An 8,800-nucleotide genomic window follows, 5' to 3' on the forward strand; every position below is an offset into this window, starting at 1 on the left:
ACAAATAAAACTGTGAATTTCAGTTGAAAGAAAAACTGCACTAATAGGAAATAATTCTATCATATATACACATTTACAGTTTTTACTTTTATATCTTCATTTAAAAATCATTTTCCCCCCAAAACTATACTTCAGCATAAGATAGATAAGTATTTAATAAATGATTAATATATATATACACAAGGGGCTGTGAAAATTCTTTAAGAAATTAAATTCTGTCCCAGAGGTTAAAACAAAAGTTTAGAAAGCATTTTAATATCTTATCACCTATAAAGCAGCAACAATATTTAAATTATTAAAGGTGACAAATCCAACAATACATAATCATAAACAGTCCTTTAAGAAATGTATTTGAAAGTCATTGTTCCATAAAATATTTACATTGTTTAAATTACATGATAGTAACATTTTCTTTTTTTATTTTTAATTGAACATGTTAATTAAAAAACCTCTAAACCACTTCCCCTGAAGCTACTCTTCTTTAGTAAAGGAGACTTTATCCTTGGGTTTATTCAGCATCTTTATATCATCCAACAGCTTTTTGGGTGTTAAAATATGTGTAGAACCAATAATAAATTCACAGGATTTATGTGCCTGAGAAACTTCATAAGCACATAAGCATATCAGAATATGTAATTCCTCCAATTACAAAAATAATCAGCTTTGATCCATTTTTTTCGGTCCAGTTCTAAATAATTGGTTCTAGGTTTCTAGCGAGCACTTACAGCTCCAGAGCCATTCCAAACTGCTGGACACTGAGAACAATACGGCCACTCCTTTGATCTAATCTATTATCAATGGCATCCTCCATAATATCTTTGATAAAAGGTGCCCATCGAGAAAGTTGAAAAGTTTCTTCTGCAGACCGATCCTTTCTTAATGGTTTGCCTTGTTGAGATTGGGAAACAATGGGAACACCAAGGTAACTCCAGTTACAAATCATGTCACTCTCATTTTCTATCTTTACATTCTGGATCAACCTGTCCAAATTTTCTTCCATAGTTCCATTAGTACTGAAGATATAAAGTAGGGTTGCTCTTATTTTATCACAATTATCATGATTTTTGTTGAGTAGAACTGGAAGAAGTACTCTCATAACATCTTTCACCTTCTGTCCTTCTGCATCAGTTCCAAGTGCCAGGTCCTGTTCAGTTTTACAGAGCTTTTCTATATTAAGCTTGAACTTATTCATGCAATCTTCTGCTAAATTAAGATGAAAAACTTGCTTAGTAATCTGTTTACGGAAATGGGGCATCTTTTTCATCAGCTGGGTAAGAGCACTAAGTGATGTCTTTCCTTCTGTTGCTTTCTTTGTTGATGAAATTTCCTTCATAAGCTTTGGAATTTCCTCTAGTACAACTGCAATATGCCGATGTCGAATTTTCACCCAGAGATCATCATCTTCTTCAAGGATTGCCTCCTTTTCTTTTCCATCTGTTTTGTATTTGTATGTATCATTCTCAATTGGTAGTAGATCATATGCCATTGCCTGAAAGGTCAGTTCATGCAGGACAGTGGACACAGGATCAAAGCCACAATCAATTATTAAGAGCTGGGAATGAGTTTTACCCTTTATTAGTCTCTTTTCATCAATCTTGTAGTAGTCTTCAAGTTTTTTTTTTTTTTCAACCAGCTGTGCAAGTTTACTGGAATTATCTAGAGGCTTACTTTTATATCTTACTCCAGGATTTTCATCCAAAGTGGCACATACTGTAACTATCTGCTCAGCCATTGCTTCCATAATGGCATCTTTTCCATTGGCATTGCCAGGGTCTGGACTATAACAGTAATAGAATGTATCTGGTACATCAAGAGTATACACCTGAGATTCATGTGGAATGAAGGAAATATTTATTTCTTTACATCTTCTTATTGACTTGGGGGGACAAGATGTCTTAATTTTATTAAAGAGACTATCAGGGCAAAAGTCAGTGAAGTATAAATATGCTGCTTTGTATTTGTTCTCTGATTTACTTGAAAAATCTCGTAAGAAACAATCTACAGATTTTGATGTTGGTATGATAAAATAAAGAGCTTTCATTTGTCTGACAGGTTCACGATTCTTATAAATATTCTCCACAACAGTTATACTTTCTTCTAGAAGATCTGTCATTTTGCAACATGATGCCAAAAGCCTAGTGGTAAATTCATCTAAAAGCATTATCTTCCATTCACCTTCTTTCTTGCAGTCATCAAACACTGTTGCTTTTATCCCTTAAATTAAGAAGCTTTTGCATATCAAAGGAAGTGACAAGATCAAGTGACAACTCTGCCACACCATGCTCTTTAGCCCCCTCTTGGTCACCAGTGGTGCCATCTTCCCAATGCCCCACTGCACTGGATTTAGTTTTATTTTTCCCATCAGTCTTTTTACACCATCAGCTATATAGCCATATAACAAATATATAGTAATTTTTATGGTTTGAATGTGTTCCCTCCCATGTTATTGTGTTGGAGACTTGATCCTTAGTGTAGCAGTGCTAAGAAGTATGACCTTGCAGAGGGAATGACAATGCAGGCCTCATAGATGGATTAATGTGGTTACAACCAGTTTTTCATGAAAGTGAAGACGGTCCCTCTTCCTCTTTTATACCAGCCCTCTCATTGGGTGTTGCATTTCAGCAGGGGATGATGACAGAAAGAGGCCATTGTCAGATACGACCACTTGATCTTGGACCACCTAGCCTTCAGAACCATGAACCAAGTAAACTTCAATTTTCTACAAATTACCTAGTCTATGGCATTTTGGTATAGCAGCACAAAATGGATTAAAACAGTAATGTACAAATTTAAATATCCAGGCTGTAATATTTTAAATATTCCTCTATAGTTTAATCTTTCCTTTCATATCATATTTGCAAGGGCAATTCATGTTGATGACTCTCTAACGATCAGGAAATTTTTCTGTAAATATCCAACTAGTAGAGCTGGGTGCCATGGCACATACCTATAAACCTAGCAGCTTAGGAGGCTGAGGCACAAGGATTGAGAGTTCAACGCCAGCCTCAACACTTTATAAAAGCGCTAAGCAACTCAGTGAGACCCTGTATCAAAATAAATATGAAAAAGTGTTGGGGTGTGGCTCAGTGATTAATCACCCATGATTTCAATCCCTGGTACCAAAAAGAAGGAAGGAAGGAAGGAAGGAAGGAAGGAAGAAAGGAAGGAAATAAAAGAAAAGAAAAGAAAGGAAAGGAAAGGAAAGGAAAGGAAAGAAAAGAAAAGAAAAGGAAAGGAAAGGAAAGGAAAGGAAAGGAAAGGAAAGAAAAGAAAAGAAAAGAAAAGAAAAGAAAAGAAAAGAAAGAGAGGACTAGTAAATCTTTAGTTTTTTGCAGGCCATATGGTTTCCAGTTGCAGCCACTCAGCCCAATCAGGCTAGCAGGAAGGTGCCCTTATTCTAGAAGTTAATAAATGGGCTCTAATAAATTTTATCTGCAAAAAAGCAGGAAATGAACTGGATTTAATGTGGGGGCCATAGCTTAGAATCTCTTCACACACTCTCCCTCTGGGGAACTCATTTTTAAAGTAAATATCTGTGTCCCACCCATCCTCCTATTAACAAACTCCCACCTGGGCATTACATCCCTTTGATCTGCACATGCTTCTGCTATGAACTCTCTGGCTTTTCGTAGACACATGGGTGGTATTCTCTAGCACATATCCATAGAATTGAGATTTCTGGCCATCAGCTATGAACATCTTCATCTTCCATAGACAATGCCAAATTGGTTAAGAGCAGTGAGACTGAGTGTGACTCCCCTTGGTAGTGCAGAGAGTTCATGCTGCTGTGCATCTTGGGCAACATTTGGCTACATCGGACTTTTTGGTTTTGCCAGTCTGAAATGTGACCTGGTACCTAGTTTTGTGATCATTTGCCTTTCCTGCTTGCTAGTTAAATTAACATCTTTTCATGACTTTATTGGCCATATGAGTTGGTGACCACATGAACTTTTGAAATAAGAGCCTCCTACACAACTCCAAGGTTATTCTTATTTATATTTTTGAACCATTTTTTTCCTATTGGAATGTTTGTTTTCAAATTGATATGAGGAAGTTATTTACATTTTGTGGTTTCTCTTTAACAGTTTTATGAGCTGCCCATTTTTACTCCAAGTACATATTGTGTCTTTATGTCTTGATCAATGGAATTTCTTAACTTTAGGGTACTCAGATTGTCATTTTCCCTTGTGATTTGTGCTTCTGTGACTCATTTAAGAAATTCTTCCTTTAGAGCAGATGAGGTTGGCATGAATCTCACTTTTAAATTAGTTTTACACAATTTCACAGAGCCTCAGTTTTCTCCTCTGTGAAATGGACATGACAGTGGCACATGCCTTACATATCATTCCCAGGGTGTGTGAAGCAAGAAGCAGAGCATGAGGCAGGTAGTCACTCTTCCCTTCAGCTGATTCCACACCTATGGAGCCCCGCAAAGGGACTTGTGAGATGGCATGTACATAGACACCTGGCTCTCTGACCCACTTGTGTTCTGCTGGAGCTCAGTCCTCAACTTTTCTGATTTTTCTAGCTTCTGTTTCAGCATTGTTAGCTCCCCCTGCAAAAACAGACACTTTAACAGAAACCATTCCAGGCCAGAAACTCACATCCCACTCTTGTTCAGAGGATTAAAATGGCAGTCAGAAATATGGCTTAGTGATCTCTTGCAAATAAACCAGAATGTTTTATATGTTTCAAAATTGCTAAAAGAGTAGATTTTAAATGTTTTCACCATACCCTCAAAAGTTGAGTATATGAGGTGATGAATTAGTCTCATTTCATCACTCTTAATATTTACATGAAAACACTACCTCATGCTCCATAAATAGGTGGAGTTATTATTTATCAATTAAAAATAAAATTTAGCATGTGCAAGTCCTGGGTTTAAACCACAGCACTTCAAAATAAATGATTAATTAATTGATTAATTAATTAATATATCTAAAACAGAATGGTTGGGGAATGGTGTGGTGACCAGCCAGCATGTCGTAATGATGCCTAAATGCTCAGTTCCAAAGGACTTATTTTTCACCATTTCGAAAAGTCCACATCTGGCCTGGGGTTTTGGATCAGTGGTACAGCACCCGCCTAGCACATGCAAAGCCCTGGGTTCAATCCTCAGCACCACATAAAAATAAACAAATTTTAAAAAGTCCACTTATCTTCTTATATCAGTCTGGCCAAAGCATCCCAGTCTAGGAGATGTGTGTCAATCCCCAGAAGGGGTCCGTTGTTCACCCTGAGATGGGACAGGCTGCTGTGGACATGTGCTCAGTGCTTCATTCTCCAAGGTAGAGCACTCTTCTGCCAGTTCCCCTGCCCTAACCTATGATGCCACCATTGGGAGAAGCTCACATGCTCACTGAAGGCTAGGGGAAATAAACTACATCCACACAGAGAGAGTCATGTCACTGTACAGAGGAAAATGAATAAGACTGATTTGAAACATGTATATATATATATATATATATATATATATATATATATATATATATACACACACATAAATATTTTATATATATATATATATATATATATATATATATATATATATAAACACACACATATACACACACATTTAGGTATATATTGGTACCAGGGATTGAACTCAGTGGCACCCAACCACTGAGACACATCCCCACCCTTATTTTGTATTTTATTCACAGATAGGATCTCATTGAGTTGCTTTGTGCCTCACTTTTGCTGAGGCTGGTTTGAACTTGAGATCCTCCTGCTCATCCTCCTAGCCACTGGGATTACAGGCATGCACCACTGCTTGCAGTTTCAGAATATATATTTAAGTGAAAAATGTAAGGTGGTAAGGAGAATATATAGGTTTAGCATCCTTATCCAAAACAAAAGGGGCCAGAGTGCTCTGGATTTCAGAGATTTTCAGATTTGGGAATATTTGCTTTTATTTTACCTGTTGAGATTTTCAGAATGCTGATGCTCAACTGGCATAGTATTCACTTTTTACAAAAGAAAGGACAAAGTGTGTGTGTGTGTGTGTGTGTGTGTGTGTGTGTGTGTGTGCATGTGCTTGTGCATACCTAGATAGTGAAGTTGGAGGATGGCCTGTGTCAATGGAGGTACCCAGAAGGAGGCATTGAGGGCTGCTTGGAGGAGCATTTCCAGGTCAAAACTGCTCAGCATTAAGACACCAGGTTCTGGGTGCCAGATGGGGTACAGGGAGAAACATCCACCCTTCTGCTTCTACGTGGACTGACCTCTTTGGCTTGAAGCTGCTCATTCCCGATGGTGGCACTCAGCAGTGGCTGAAGGGAATCAAAGAGCTGTCACCATGGCCAGTCCTTGACTGCCAGGAATATGGTCAAGTTCTTCTGGATGCACTGGGCAGCTATGCAGTGAGTCTGCCAGGGATGGAGAGGACACGAGGAGGTCCCTCCCTACACAGCTGAGAGAAAGAAAGGAAAGGAAGCAGGGAGTGGCCCTGGGAAAGGAGAAAATGGCCCTAATCCAAATCTCTTTTCCAAATCATCCCAAGGCAACATATATTTGAAAGTGTTGTGGATCAATGGAGTTGTTCACAATATCTCAGTTATTTATGTTTTCTCCTTTTCCTGCCTTTGTCATGTGCATATAGTTGAGTTCACAAGTTCATATAAACTGGTGGTGCATGTAATGGGGAAACTGAATTCTGGTAGTAGCATTCATAATAACAATGTCAAGGTCACAGTAGGTAGATTTTTTTGAGCATTTGCCATGTGCTTCCTTCCTTACTAAATCCCTTACTCTGTGTCTCTCCTTTCCCAGTTAGTAAGAGAAAGAGGCAGGATTTGAACACAGGCCTTGTTTGTCCTGAAAATACAGCCATGCTGTTTTCTCTCCATTATGCAGGTGGCAGAGAGGAAATCCAGATTCCAGAGATCACTGAAGCTGTGACCCAGGATGACTCACATCTGTAGAATTAACTGGAGCTTGCATCCCAAAGACCTCTAGCTGGGACCTACCTATATCCTGTCTGTTCACCCTGGAGAATGATTTCCTCAGATAGGGGATAGGTTGAGATCATGAATAGGCTCAGTAAGGCATGGATGACATTGTGTATACCTAGATCAAGGCTGCCACTTCAAATATGCCTGAGAAATAATCAAAATATCCTTCAGAACATTACTTGCAAAGCATCATCACACTGCTTAAGTGGTCCTTGAGCCAGTAGCTTAAGCATTGTCCAGGGAGATGGATGGCACTTCCTGCTCATCCCACATCTGGAGGATCAGCGTTTGCAAGTCAACACTGAGCAGTACCTTCAGATTCTTGAACTCCTGGTGAGATAAGAAGCTCTTGCAAGTTGCCTGGGAGAGAATGATATTCTGAGATCCAGCTTCTTTCAATGCTTCTATAGCCTGGAGACCACATCTGCCTTGAAGGAAGACCTGGGAGAGAGAAAGGCTGCAGGTGACTCCTGGACTCCATCATGGTGACTGGGGTGAGAGGTGCTTGCAACTCAGACACCAGCTCATCTACTTCCTTCCCCAATATCTGTTGGTAGTATCCTTTATTAAGAGTCTGACGTATCAAACAATTTTTTTTCCAATAGCTCCTCTTTCCCTTCGTATAGTCCTGGGCACTATTCTCAGTGTTGTCCAGGCACCAGAAGCTTGGGAAGGCATAGAAGCTTGTTAGATGTGCATAATCTCTGATCCTACTAATCTGAATCTGCAACTTAACCCAGGGCGGATGGATTATGTATATCTTAGTTTGGGAACCACTTCCAGGACAGATGTGCATAATATCTGTGCACCAGGCTCACCCAGGCAATGTGGTAAGTACAGATTCCCATGCCTCACCAGGAAAGGGGAGGTGAGGGCCACTCTCCTAGCCCTGGGAAGGGTGAATCTGAGCTAGCTCCCCATATGACAGTGACTGGAATATCTAGTGGAAAATAGCTTGACACTCACCACCAGGCTGTGGCTCATAAATAATGGATGGTGGCCTTCATAACACTGTGTTCAAGGGATTCTTGGCTCCCCATAGAGTTGCCTCTAATAGGCTTCAGGGAACAGGACCAAGGAAACCCAGAAACCCAGGCTGCCTGTGACCCAAGTATGAAGGCCAAGAGTGCTGGAGGTTTTTGCTAAATGATTCTTCTGAGAGAACTTGATAATCTGGGGACATATCTACTCAAGACAGTATGGGTAGTCAGTGATTCTGGTTCCTCAGCTCCCCACAGGCAAAGGAAAGATGCTGTATACATGGGGTCTGGGTCAGAGGCAGCGGGGGACAAGTTCCTTTTCAGATGAACCTATGCTGTTTATTTCTAAGAACAGTCAAGTAGTTTTCTTGGTCAGATGTGTCTTGAAATCTTTCAAGTGTCCATTTCTCAGGAGGCTCTGGAAAGCTCTGTCTTCATTGGTGAATTTATCAGCTAATGCCTGACATTCATTCAGTAATATTTGGGGGACTTCACATGCATGATCCCCTGTACCATAGCTACTGTGATTCTGCAATGTCACAGAGGGAGAAACTAAAGCTCAGGGGCATTCACCCATGATCCTCCCCTAGTGAGGGGAAATGCCATGATTCTTTTCCTTCTGTGTTACTCCAGATAAGTCCACTGTTGTTACTGAATGTAACTGACACCTGCATGGCTTCTACATTCACAAGACTTTCCACCCATGACCCATTTTAGCCTTCCCAACAACCCTGGAAAGAATTTGTCATGTAATTGACTCAAATTCACACATCAGTGAGCAACAGAGTTTAGACTTGAACCTGGGACCTCAGTTGTCTCCCTCACACCAATTTCTCAGTGTTGACCTCAAGCTTCATTTCCTCACTA

General features: G+C 39.8%; 1 pseudogene; it reads right to left on the reverse strand.

Annotated features, from left to right (window-relative positions):
- Positions 1 to 471: 471 nt before the first annotated feature.
- On the reverse strand, positions 472 to 7,437 carry LOC144252876 (syntaxin-binding protein 3-like; annotated as a pseudogene).
- Between the last annotated feature and the right edge of the window lie 1,363 nt (positions 7,438 to 8,800).

The sequence above is a fragment of the Urocitellus parryii genome, unplaced genomic scaffold (genome assembly GCF_045843805.1).
Source record: "Urocitellus parryii isolate mUroPar1 unplaced genomic scaffold, mUroPar1.hap1 Scaffold_62, whole genome shotgun sequence".
Classification (NCBI taxonomy): Eukaryota; Metazoa; Chordata; class Mammalia; order Rodentia; family Sciuridae; genus Urocitellus; species Urocitellus parryii.